The 13,483-nt window shown below is 39.5% G+C and overlaps 1 long non-coding RNA gene across 1 annotated transcript in view; it reads right to left on the reverse strand.

The window, feature by feature from the left end:
- Positions 1–13,438, reverse strand: part of LOC149676876 (uncharacterized) — a 35,533-nt gene extending 22,095 nt beyond the window's left edge. The window contains exons 1-2 of the long non-coding RNA XR_016366633.1: positions 12,803–13,438; positions 12,601–12,682 (exon numbers count right to left, since the gene is read on the reverse strand). This is a non-coding gene — a long non-coding RNA (uncharacterized LOC149676876). The remainder of the gene's footprint in view (positions 1–12,600; positions 12,683–12,802) is intronic.
- Between the last annotated feature and the right edge of the window lie 45 nt (positions 13,439–13,483).

Genomic DNA, 13,483 nt, shown 5'->3' on the forward strand with positions numbered 1-13,483 from the left:
AGCTATGCTATGCTAAGCTAAGCTAAGCTAAGCTATGCTATGCTAAGCTAAGCTAAGCTAAGCTTTGCTATGCTATGCTAAGCTAAGCTAAGCTATGCTAAGCTAAGCTAAGCTAAGCTAAGGTAAGCTATGCTATGCTATGCTAAGCTATGGTAAGCTATGCTAAGCTAAGCTAAGCTATGCTATGCTAAGCTAAGCTAAGCTATGCTATGCTAAGCTATGCTATGCTATGCTATGCTATGCTAAGCTAAGCTAAGCTAAGCTAAGCTATGCTATGCTAAGCTAAGCTAAGCTAAGCTAAGCTATGCTAAGCTATGCTATGCTATGCTATGCTATGCTAAGCTAAGCTATGCTATGCTATGCTATGCTATGCTATGCTAAGCTATGCTAAGCTATACTATGCTATGCTAAGCTATGCTAAGCTAAGCTATGCTAAGCTAAGCTATGCTATGCTAAGCTAAGCTATGCTATGCTATGCTATGCTATGCTATGCTATGCTATGCTAAGCTAAGCTAAGCTATGCTATGCCATGCTATGCTAAGCTAAGCTAATTTAAGGTAAGCTATGTTAAGCTATGCTAAGCTAAGCTAAGCTATGCTAAGCTAAGCTATGCTATGCTATACTAAGCTAAGCTATGCTATGCTAAGCTATGCTAAGCTAAGCTATGCTAAGCTAAGCTATGCTATGCTAAGCTAAGCTATGCTATGCTATGCTATGCTATGCTATGCTATGCTATGCTAAGCTAAGCTAAGCTATGCTATGCCATGCTATGCTAAGCTAAGCTAATTTAAGGTAAGCTATGTTAAGCTATGCTAAGCTAAGCTAAGCTATGCTAAGCTAAGCTATGCTATGCTATACTAAGCTAAGCTAAGCTATGCTATGCTATGCTATACTAAGCTAAGCTATGCTAAGCTATGCTAAGCTAAGCTAAGCTATGCTATGCTAAGCTAAGCTAAGCTATGCTAAGCTATGCTATGCTATGCTAAGCTATGCTATGCTAAGCTAAGCTATGCTATGCTATGCTATGCTAAGCTAAGCTATGCTATGCCATGCTATGCTAAGCTAAGCTAATTTAAGGTAAGCTATGTTAAGCTATGCTAAGCTAAGCTAAGCTATGCTAAACTAAGCTAAGCTAAGCTAAGCTATGCTAAGCTAAGCTATGCTATGCTATGCTAAGCTAAGCTAAGCTAAGCTATGCTATGCTATGCTAAGCTAAGCTAAGGTAAGCTATGTTAAGCTATGCTAAGCTAAGCTATGCTATGCTAAGCTAAGCTAAGCTAAGCTATGCTAAGCTATGCTAAGCTAAGCTAAGCTAAGCTATGCTATGCTAAGCTAAGCTAAGCTATGCTATGCTATGCTATGCTATGCTAAGCTAAGTTAAGCCATGCTATGCTATGCTATGCTAAGCTAAGCTATGCTATGCTATGCTAAGCTAAGCTAAGCTAAGCTAAGCTATGCTAAGCTATGCTAAGCTAAGCTATGCTAAGCTAAGCTATGCTAAGCTATGCTAAGCTAAGCTAAGCTATGCTAAGCTATGCTATGCTAAGCTAAGCTAAGCTATGCTATGCTAAGCTATGCTATGCTATGCTATGCTATGCTAAGCTAATCTAAGCTAAGCTATGCTATGCTAAGCTAAGCTAAGCTAAGCTAAGCTAAGCTATGCTAAGCTATGCTATGCTATGCTATGCTATGCTAAGCTAAGCTATGCTATGCTATGCTATGCTATGCTAAGCTATGCTATGCTATGCTATGCTAAGCTATGCTAAGCTAAGCTATGCTAAGCTAAGCTATGCTATGCTATGCTATGCTATGCTAAGCTAAGCTAAGCTAAGCTATGCTATGCCATGCTATGCTAAGCTAAGCTATGCTAAGCTATGCTATGCTAAGCTAAGCTAAGCTAAGCTATGCTATGCTAAGCTATGCTATGCTATGCTATGCTATGCTAAGCTAAGCTAAGCTAAGCTAAGCTATGCTATGCTAAGCTAAGCTAAGCTAAGCTAAGCTATGCTAAGCTATGCTATGCTATGCTATGCTATGCTATGCTAAGCTAAGCTATGCTATGCTATGCTATGCTATGCTATGCTAAGCTATGCTAAGCTATGCTATGCTATGCTAAGCTATGCTAAGCTAAGCTATGCTAAGCTAAGCTATGCTATGCTATGCTATGCTATGCTATGCTATGCTAAGCTAAGCTAAGCTATGCTATGCCATGCTATGCTAAGCTAAGCTAATTTAAGGTAAGCTATGTTAAGCTATGCTAAGCTAAGCTAAGCTAAGCTAAGCTATGCTATGCTATACTAAGCTAAGCTAAGCTATGCTATGCTATGCTATGCTAAGCTAAGCTATGCTAAGCTATGCTAAGCTAAGCTATGCTATGCTAAGCTAAGCTAAGCTATGCTAAGCTATGCTATGCTATGCTAAGCTATGCTAAGCTATGCTAAGCTATGCTATGCTAAGCTAAGCTATGCTATGCTATGCTATGCTAAGCTAAGCTATGCTATGCCATGCTATGCTAAGCTAAGCTAATTTAAGGTAAGCTATGTTAAGCTATGCTAAGCTAAGCTAAGCTATGCTAAACTAAGCTAAGCTAAGCTAAGCTATGCTATGCTATGCTAAGCTAAGCTAAGCTATGCTATGCTATGCTAAGCTAAGCTAAGGTAAGCTATGCTAAGCTAAGCTATGCTAAGCTAAGCTATGCTATGCTAAGCTAAGCTATGCTATGCTAAGCTAAGCTAAGCTATGCTAAGCTAAGCTAAGCTAAGCTATGCTATGCTAAGCTAAGCTAAGCTATGCTATGCTATGCTATGCTATGCTAAGCTAAGTTAAGCTATGCTATGCTATGCTATGCTAAGCTAAGCTATGCTATGCTATGCTATGCTAAGCTAAGCTAAGCTAAGCTAAGCTATGCTAAGCTATGCTAAGCTATGCTAAGCTAAGCTAAGCTATGCTAAGCTATGCTATGCTAAGCTAAGCTAAGCTATGCTATGCTAAGCTATGCTATGCTATGCTATGCTATGCTATGCTAAGCTAAGCTAAGCTAAGCTATGCTATGCTAAGCTAAGCTAAGCTAAGCTAAGCTAAGCTATGCTAAGCTATGCTATGCTATGCTATGCTAAGCTATGCTATGCTAAGCTAAGCTATGCTATGCTATGCTATGCTAAGCTAAGCTAAGCTATGCTATGCCATGCTATGCCATGCTATGCTAAGCTAAGCTAATTTAAGGTAAGCTATGTTAAGCTATGCTAAGCTAAGCTAAGCTAATTTAAGGTAAGCTATGTTAAGCTATGCTAAGCTAAGCTAAGCTATGCTAAACTAAGCTAAGCTATGCTAAGCTATGCTAGGCTAAGCTAAGCTAAGCTATGCTATGCTAAGCTATGCTATGCTATGCTATGCTATGCTAAGCTAAGCTAAGCTAAGCTAAGCTATGCTAAGCTAAGCTATGCTAAGCTAAGCTAAGCTATGCTATGCTATGCTATGCTAAGCTAAGCTAAGCTATGCTATGCTATGCTAAGCTATGCTAAGCTATGCTATGCTATGCTAAGCTATGCTAAGCTAAGCTAAGCTATGCTAAGCTAAGCTATGCTAAGCTAAGCTATGCTATGCTATGCTAAGCTAAGCTAAGCTAAGCTATGCTATGCCATGCTATGCTAAGCTAAGCTATGCTAAGCTATGCTATGCTAAGCTAAGCTAAGCTATGCTATGCTAAGCTAAGCTAAGCTATGCTATGCTAAGCTAAGCTAAGCTAAGCTATGCTATGCTAAGCTAAGCTAAGCTTTGCTATGCTATGCTAAGCTAAGCTATGCTATGCTATGCTAAGCTAAGCTAAGCTAAGCTATGCTATGCCATGCTATGCTAAGCTAAGCTATGCTAAGCTATGCTATGCTAAGCTAAGCTAAGCTAAGCTAAGCTAAGCTATGCTATGCTAAGCTAAGCTAAGCTATGCTATGCTAAGCTAAGCTAAGCTAAGCTATGCTATGCTAAGCTAAGCTAAGCTTTGCTATGCTATGCTAAGCTAAGCTAAGCTATGCTAAGCTAAGCTAAGCTAAGCTAAGGTAAGCTATGTTATGCTATGCTAAGCTATGGTAAGCTATGCTAAGCTATGCTAAGCTAAGCTATGCTAAGCTAAGCTAAGCTATGCTATGCTAAGCTAAGCTAAGCTAAGCTATGCTATGCTATGCTAAGCTATGCTAAGCTATGCTATGCTATGCTAAGCTATGCTATGCTAAGCTAAGCTATGCTATGCTATGCTAAGCTAAGCTAAGCTAAGCTATGCTAAGCTATGCTAAGCTAAGCTATGCTAAGCTAAGCTAAGCTATGCTAAGCTATGCTATGCTAAGCTAAGCTAAGCTATGCTATGCAAAGCTATGCTATGCTATGCTATGCTATGCTAAGCTAAGCTAAGCTAAGCTATGCTAAGCTATGCTAAGCTAAGCTATGCTAAGCTATGCTAAGCTATGCTATGCTATGCTAAGCTATGCTATGCTAAGCTAAGCTATGCTATGCTATGCTAAGCTAAGCTAAGCTAAGCTATGCTAAGCTATGCTAAGCTAAGCTATGCTAAGCTATGCTAAGCTAAGCTAAGCTATGCTAAGCTATGCTATGCTAAGCTAAGCTAAGCTATGCTATGCAAAGCTATGCTATGCTATGCTATGCTAAGCTAAGCTAAGCTAAGCTATGCTATGCTAAGCTAAGCTAAGCTATGCTAAGCTAAGCTAAGCTATGCTATGCTATGCTATGCTATGCTATGCTAAGCTAAGCTAAGCTATGCTATGCTAAGCTAAGCTATGCTATGCTAAGCTAAGCTAAGCTTTGCTATGCTATGCTATGCTAAGCTAAGCTAAGCTAAGCTATGCTATGCTATGCTATGCTAAGCTATGCTAAGCTATGCTAAGCTAAGCTAAGCTATGCTATGCTATGCTATGCTAAGCTAAGCTAAGCTAAGCTAAGCTATGCTATGCTATGCTAAGTTATGCTAAGCTATGCTAAGCTATGCTAAGCTATGCTATGCTACGCTAAGCTATGCTAAGCTATGCTATACTAAGCTAAGCTATGCTAAGCTATGCTATGCTAAGCTAAGCTAAGCTATGCTATGCTAAGCTAAGCTAAGCTAAGCTATGCTATGCTAAGCTAAGCTAAGCTTTGCTATGCTATGCTAAGCTAAGCTAAGCTATGCTAAGCTAAGCTAAGCTAAGCTAAGGTAAGCTATGTTATGCTATGCTAAGCTATGGTAAGCTATGCTAAGCTATGCTAAGCTAAGCTATGCTAAGCTAAGCTAAGCTATGCTATGCTAAGCTAAGCTATGCTATGCTATGCTAAGCTATGCTAAGCTATGCTATGCTATGCTAAGCTATGCTATGCTAAGCTAAGCTATGCTATGCTATGCTAAGCTAAGCTAAGCTAAGCTATGCTAAGCTATGCTAAGCTAAGCTATGCTAAGCTAAGCTAAGCTATGCTAAGCTATGCTATGCTAAGCTAAGCTAAGCTATGCTATGCAAAGCTATGCTATGCTATGCTATGCTATGCTAAGCTAAGCTAAGCTAAGCTATGCTAAGCTATGCTAAGCTAAGCTATGCTAAGCTATGCTAAGCTATGCTATGCTATGCTAAGCTATGCTAAGCTATGCTATGCTAAGCTAAGCTATGCTATGCTATGCTAAGCTAAGCTAAGCTAAGCTATGCTAAGCTATGCTAAGCTAAGCTATGCTAAGCTATGCTAAGCTAAGCTAAGCTATGCTAAGCTATGCTATGCTAAGCTAAGCTAAGCTATGCTATGCAAAGCTATGCTATGCTATGCTATGCTAAGCTAAGCTAAGCTAAGCTATGCTATGCTAAGCTAAGCTAAGCTATGCTAAGCTAAGCTAAGCTATGCTATGCTATGCTATGCTATGCTATGCTAAGCTAAGCTAAGCTATGCTATGCTAAGCTAAGCTATGCTATGCTAAGCTAAGCTAAGCTTTGCTATGCTATGCTATGCTAAGCTAAGCTAAGCTAAGCTATGCTATGCTATGCTATGCTAAGCTATGCTAAGCTATGCTAAGCTAAGCTAAGCTATGCTATGCTATGCTATGCTAAGCTAAGCTAAGCTATGCTATGCTATGCTAAGTTATGCTAAGCTATGCTAAGCTATGCTAAGCTATGCTATGCTACGCTAAGCTATGCTAAGCTATGCTATGCTAAGCTAAGCTATGCTAAGCTAAGCTAAGCTATGCTATGCTATGCTATGCTATGCTATGCTAAGCTAAGCTAAGCTATGCTATGCTAAGCTAAGCTAAGCTATGCTATGCTAAGCTATGCTAAGCTAAGCTAAGCTTTGCTATGCTATGCTAAGCTAAGCTAAGCTAAGCTATGCTAAGCTAAGCTAAACTATGCTATGCTATGCTATGCTAAGCTAAGCTAAGCTATGCTATGCTATGCTATGCTAAGCTAAGCTAAGCTAAGCTAAGCTATGCTATGCTAAGCTAAGCTAAGCTAAGCTATGCTATGCTATGCTAAGTTATGCTAAGCTATGCTAAGCTATGCTAAGCTATGCTATGCTACGCTAAGCTATGCTAAGCTATGCTATGCTAAGCTAAGCTATGCTAAGCTAAGCTAAGCTATGCTATGCTATGCTATGCTATGCTATGCTAAGCTAAGCTAAGCTATGCTATGCTAAGCTAAGCTAAGCTATGCTATGCTAAGCTATGCTAAGCTAAGCTAAGCTTTGCTATGCTATGCTAAGCTAAGCTAAGCTAAGCTATGCTAAGCTAAGCTAAACTATGCTATGCTATGCTATGCTAAGCTAAGCTAAGCTATGCTATGCTATGCTATGCTAAGTTATGCTAAGCTATGCTAAGCTATGCTATGCTACGCTAAACTATGCTAAACTATGCTAAGCTATGCTATGCTAAGCTAAGCTATGCTATGCTATGCTATGCTATGCTAAGCTAAGCTAAGCTAAGCTAAGCTATGCTATGCCATGCTATGCTAAGCTAAGCTAATTTAAGGTAAGCTATGTTAAGCTATGCTAAGCTAAGCTAAGCTATGCTAAACTAAGCTAAGCTAAGCTAAGCTAAGCTATGCTATGCTAAGCTAAGCTAAGCTAAGCTAAGCTAAGCTATGCTATGCTATGCTAAGCTAAGCTAAGGTAAGCTATGTTAAGCTATGCTAAGCTAAGCTATGCTATGCTAAGCTAAGCTAAGCTAAGCTATGCTATGCTAAGCTAAGCTATGCTAAGCTATGCTAAGCTATGCTAAGCTAAGCTAAGCTATGCTATGCCATGCTATGCTAAGCTAAGCTATGCTAAGCTATGCTATGCTAAGCTAAGCTAAGCTATGCTAAGCTATGCTAAGCTAAGCTAAGCTATGCTATGCTATGCTAAGCTAAGCTAAGCTATGCTATGCTATGCTAAGCTATGCTAAGCTATGCTAAGCTATGCTAAGCTATGCTATGCTATGCTAAGCTATGCTAAGCTAAGCTATGCTATGCTAAGCTAAGCTAAGCTAAGCTATGCTAAGCTATGCTAAGCTAAGCTATGCTAACCTAAGCTAAGCTATGCTAAGCTAAGCTAAGCTAAGCTAAGCTATGCTAAGCTATGCTAAGCTAAGCTAAGCTAAGCTATGCTATGCTATGCTAAGCTAAGCTAAGCTAAGCTATGCTATGCTATGCTATGCTAAGCTATGCTAAGCTATGCTAAGCTATGCTAAGCTAAGCTAAGCTATGCTATGCTATGCTATGCTATGCTATGCTAAGCTAAGCTATGCTATGCTATGCTATGCTAAGTTATGCTAAGCTATGCTAAGCTATGCTATGCTACGCTAAGCTATGCTAAGCTATGCTAAGCTATGCTATGCTAAGCTAAGCTATGCTATGCTATGCTAAGCTAAGCTATGCTATGCTAAGCTAAGCTAAGCTAAGCTATGCTAAGCTATGTTAAGCTAAGCTATGCTAAGCTAAGCTAAGCTAAGCTATGCTATGCTATGCTATGCTATGCTATGCTAAGCTAAGCTAAGCTAAGCTATGCTATGCTAAGCTAAGCTAAGCTAAGCTATGCTATGCTAAGCTAAGCTAAGCTTTGCTATGCTATGCTAAGCTTTGCTATGCTATGCTAAGCTAAGCTAAGCTATGCTAAGCTAAGCTAAGCTATGCTATGCTATGCTATGCTATGCTAAGCTAAGCTAAGCTATGCTATGCTAAGCTAAGCTATGCTATGCTAAGCTAAGCTAAGCTTTGCTATGCTATGCTATGCTAAGCTAAGCTAAGCTAAGCTATGCTATGCTATGCTATGCTAAGCTATGCTAAGCTATGCTAAGCTAAGCTAAGCTATGCTATGCTATGCTATGCTAAGCTAAGCTAAGCTAAGCTAAGCTATGCTATGCTATGCTAAGTTATGCTAAGCTATGCTAAGCTATGCTATGCTACGCTAAGCTATGCTAAGCTATGCTATGCTAAGCTAAGCTATGCTAAGCTAAGCTAAGCTATGCTATGCTATGCTATGCTATGCTAAGCTAAGCTAAGCTATGCTATGCTAAGCTAAGCTAAGCTATGCTATGCTAAGCTATGCTAAACTATGCTATGCTATGCTATGCTAAGCTAAGCTAAGCTATGCTATGCTATGCTATGCTAAGCTAAGCTAAGCTAAGCTACGCTATGCTATGCTATGCTAAGTTATGCTAAGCTATGCTAAGCTATGCTAAGCTATGCTATGCTACGCTAAGCTATGCTAAGCTATGCTATGCTAAGCTAAGCTATGCTAAGCTAAGCTAAGCTATGCTATGCTATGCTATGCTAAGCTAAGCTAAGCTAAGCTAAGCTAAGCTATGCTATGCTAAGCTAAGCTAAGCTATGCTATGCTAAGCTATGCTAAGCTAAGCTAAGCTTTGCTATGCTATGCTAAGCTAAGCTAAGCTAAGCTATGCTAAGCTAAGCTAAACTATGCTATGCTATGCTATGCTAAGCTAAGCTAAGCTATGCTATGCTATGCTATGCTAAGTTATGCTAAGCTATGCTAAGCTATGCTATGCTACGCTAAACTATGCTAAACTATGCTAAGCTATGCTAAGCTATGCTATGCTAAGCTAAGCTATGCTATGCTATGCTATGCTATGCTATGCTAAGCTAAGCTAAGCTAAGCTAAGCTAAGCTAAGCCATGCTATGCTAAGCTAAGCTAATTTAAGGTAAGCTATGTTAAGCTATGCTAAGCTATGCTAAACTAAGCTAAGCTAAGCTAAGCTAAGCTATGCTATGCTAAGCTAAGCTAAGCTAAGCTAAGCTAAGCTATGCTATGCTATGCTAAGCTAAGCTAAGGTAAGCTATGTTAAGCTATGCTAAGCTAAGCTATGCTATGCTAAGCTAAGCTAAGCTAAGCTATGCTATGCTAAGCTAAGCTATGCTAAGCTATGCTAAGCTAAGCTAAGCTATGCTATGCCATGCTATGCTAAGCTAAGCTATGCTAAGCTATGCTATGCTAAGCTAAGCTAAGCTATGCTAAGCTATGCTAAGCTAAGCTAAGCTATGCTATGCTATGCTAAGCTAAGCTAAGCTATGCTATGCTATGCTAAGCTATGCTAAGCTATGCTAAGCTATGCTATGCTATGCTAAGCTATGCTAAGCTAAGCTATGCTATGCTAAGCTAAGCTATGCTAAGCTAAGCTATGCTAAGCTAAGCTATGCTAAGCTAAGCTAAGCTATGCTAAGCTAAGCTAAGCTAAGCTATGCTAAGCTAAGCTAAGCTAAGCTATGCTATGCTATGCTAAGCTAAGCTATGCTATGCTATGCTAAGCTATGCTAAGCTATGCTAAGCTAAGCTAAGCTATGCTATGCTATGCTATGCTATGCTATGCTAAGCTAAGCTATGCTATGCTATGCTATGCTAAGTTATGCTAAGCTATGCTAAGCTATGCTATGCTACGCTAAGCTATGCTAAGCTATGCTATGCTAAGCTAAGCTATGCTATGCTATGCTAAGCTAAGCTAAGCTATGCTATGCTAAGCTAAGCTAAGCTAAGCTATGCTAAGCTATGTTAAGCTAAGCTATGCTAAGCTAAGCTAAGCTAAGCTATGCTATGCTATGCTATGCTATGCTATGCTAAGCTAAGCTAAGCTAAGCTATGCTATGCTAAGCTAAGCTAAGCTAAGCTATGCTATGCTAAGCTAAGCTAAGCTTTGCTATGCTATGCTAAGCTTTGCTATGCTATGCTAAGCTAAGCTAAGCTATGCTAAGCTAAGCTAAACTATGCTATACTATGCTATGCTAAGCTAAGCTAAGCTATGCTATGCTATGCTAAGTTATGCTAAGCTATGCTAAGCTATGCTAAGCTATGCTATGCTACGCTAAGCTATGCTAAGCTATGCTATGCTAAGCTAAGCTATGCTATGCTATGCTATGCTATGCTATGCTATGCTATGCTATGCTAAGCTAAGCTAAGCTAAGCTATGCTATGCCATGCTATGCTAAGCTAAGCTAATTTAAGGTAAGCTATGTTAAGCTATGCTAAGCTAAGCTAAGCTATGCTAAACTAAGCTAAGCTAAGCTAAGCTATGCTATGCTATGCTAAGCTAAGCTAAGGTAAGCTATGTTAAGCTATGCTAAGCTAAGCCATGATAAGCTAAGCTATGCTAAGCTAAGCTAAGCTATGCTATGCTATGCTAAGCTAAGCTATGCTATGCTATGCTAAGCTAAGCTAAGCTAAGCTATGCTAAGCTAAGCTAAGCTATGCTATGCTATGCTATGCTATGCTATGCTAAGCTAAGTTAAGCTATGCTATGCTATGCTAAGCTAAGCTATGCTATGCTATGCTAAGCTAAGCTAAGCTAAGTTATGCTAAGCTATGCTAAGCTATGCTAAGCTATGTTAAGCTAAGCTATGCTAAGCTAAGCTATGCTATGCTAAGCTATGCTATGCTAAGCCAAGCTAAGCTAAGCTATGCTAAGCTATGCTATGCTAAGCTAAGCTAAGCTAAGCTATGCTATGCTATGCTATGCTAAGCTATGCTATGCTAAGCTAAGCTATGCTATGCTATGCTATGCTAAGCTATGCTATGCTATGCCATGCTAAGCTATGCTTTGCTAAGCTAAGCTATGCTATGCTATGCTATGCTATGCTATGCTAAGCTAAGCTAAGCTAAGCTATGCTAAGCTATGCTATGCTATGCTATGCTATGCTATGCTAAGCTAAGCTAAGCTATGCTATGCTAAGCTAAGCTAAGGTAAGCTATGTTAAGCTATGCTAAGCTAAGCTATGCTAAGCTAAGCTAAGCTATGCTATGCTATGCTAAGCTAAGCTATGCTATGCTATGCTAAGCTAAGCTAAGCTAAGCTATGCTAAGCTAAGCTAAGCTATGCTATGCTATGCTATGCTATGCTATGCTAAGCTAAGTTAAGCTATGCTATGCTATGCTAAGCTAAGCTATGCTATGCTATGCTAAGCTATGCTAAGCTATGCTAAGCTATGCTAAGCTAAGCTATGCTAAGCTATGTTAAGCTAAGCTATGCTAAGCTATGCTATGCTAAGCTATGCTATGCTAAGCCAAGCTAAGCTAAGCTATGCTAAGCTATGCTATGCTAAGCTAAGCTAAGCTAAGCTATGCTAAGCTAAGCTAAGCTATGCTATGCTATGCTATGCTAAGCTATGCTATGCTATGCCATGCTAAGCTATGCTTTGCTAAGCTAAGCTAAGCTATGCTATGCTATGCTATGCTATGCTAAGCTAAGCTAAGCTAAGCTATGCTAAGCTATGCTAAGCTATGCCATGCTATGCTATGCTATGCTATGCTAAGCTAAGCTAAGCTAAGCTATGCTAAGCTAAGCTAAGCTAAGCTATGCTAAGCTAAGCTATGCTAAGCTAAGCTATGCTATGCTATGCTATGCTATGCTATGCTATGCTATGCTATGCTAAGCTAAGCTAAGCTAAGCTATGCTATGCTATGCTAAGCTATGCTATGCTAAGCTAAGCTATGCTATGCTATGCTATGCTAAGCTATGCTATGCCATGCTAAGCTATGCTTTGCTAAGCTAAGCTAAGCTATGCTATGCTATGCTATGCTATGCTAAGCTAAGCTAAGCTAAGCTATGCTAAGCTATGCTATGCTATGCTATGCTATGCTATGCTATGCTAAGCTAAGCTATGCTAAGCTAAGCTAAGCTAAGCTAAGCTATGCTAAGCTAAGCTAAGCTATGCTAAGCTAAGCTAAGCTATGCTAAGCTAAGCTATGCTATGCTATGCTAAGCTAAGCTATGCTAAGCCAAGCTAAGCTAAGCTATGCTATGCTAAGCTAAGCTAAGCTTTGCTATGCTATGCTAAGCTAAGCTAAGCTAAGCTGAGCTATGCTATGCTAAGCTAAGCTAAGCTAAGCTATGCTATGCTAAGCTAAGCTAAGCTATGCTATGCTATGCTATGCTAAGCTAAGTTAAGCTATGCTATGCTTTGCTAAGCTAAGCTAAGCTATGCTATGCTATGCTAAGCTAAGCTAAGCCATGCTATGCTAAGCTAAGCTATGCTATGCTATGCTAAGATAAGCTAAGCTTTGCTATGCTATGCTAAGCTAAGCTAAGCTAAGCTGTGCTAAGCTAAGCTATGCTAAGCTATGCAGAGTTGAGAATATGTAAATCGAGTCCATGGTCTTACCTTTTATGATGGCGGCAGGAGGATGGGGGGGGGGGATGAAGAGAAACGTCCAAACCGCGGTCCCCATCTCTTTAGATGGTTACTGAAAGAACATGTAAAGGATCAAAATTTAACACTTACGCCCGTCTTTTCAAAAACTAAATAAAGAAATACATTTTTTAAATTAATTATTGGGACCCTTTTACGAACTGAAAGAGCTTACCTTCCTCAATACACATATATTAATAATCTACACCTAGATTGGGCGGGAATACAACTTTCAAATCTAGTGATTCTCTATTGTGAATGTAATTTTCCTTTATGTTTAGCATATTTTTGAAGTTACTAATTTAATTACTATCCCAGGGATAGATTAGATTTTAGAAGCAGGAATGGAGAACGATTAGTATTTACTTCAGTCCGACTCATAGCCTAGTATAGAGCCCCTCCCTCCAACACGTAATTAAAAGTTTAAATTATCTTATAGGCTCACTTAAAGTACGTTTTGATGACGTTGCTGACGGAGACGGCGAAAAATACGTAATTCCTTTTAACCTCTGTCGCACTGACCCGCCTCTTCTTTCATACCCCTCCGTCCCGTGGAAGGGGGTCCGTTTTTTATCGTTATTTTATTTTTTATTAATAGTAAATTATGGTTCTTAGATAAAGGTAACGGTTTTGTACTCTTCCCCTACACCAAAAACTCTACTAGATAAGTGTTTAAGATGGATTAAAGATTGTGGGAGGGTCGAGTTAACGCCCGATAAAATTAAAAAAATATTACTACAAGTGCAGTCAACAGAACCGGCCCTTTTTTTGGTTTGGTTTAGTTCAGTTCAGACAGTTTCATCCTGACCGGGAATTTTGAATTATTTAAAACGTATGTTTTCCGTACCCTCGTAGA

The sequence above is a fragment of the Phalangium opilio genome, unplaced genomic scaffold (genome assembly GCF_054372755.1).
Source record: "Phalangium opilio isolate 3A_F unplaced genomic scaffold, DU_Popi_V2 ptg000045l_1, whole genome shotgun sequence".
Classification (NCBI taxonomy): domain Eukaryota; kingdom Metazoa; phylum Arthropoda; class Arachnida; order Opiliones; family Phalangiidae; genus Phalangium; species Phalangium opilio.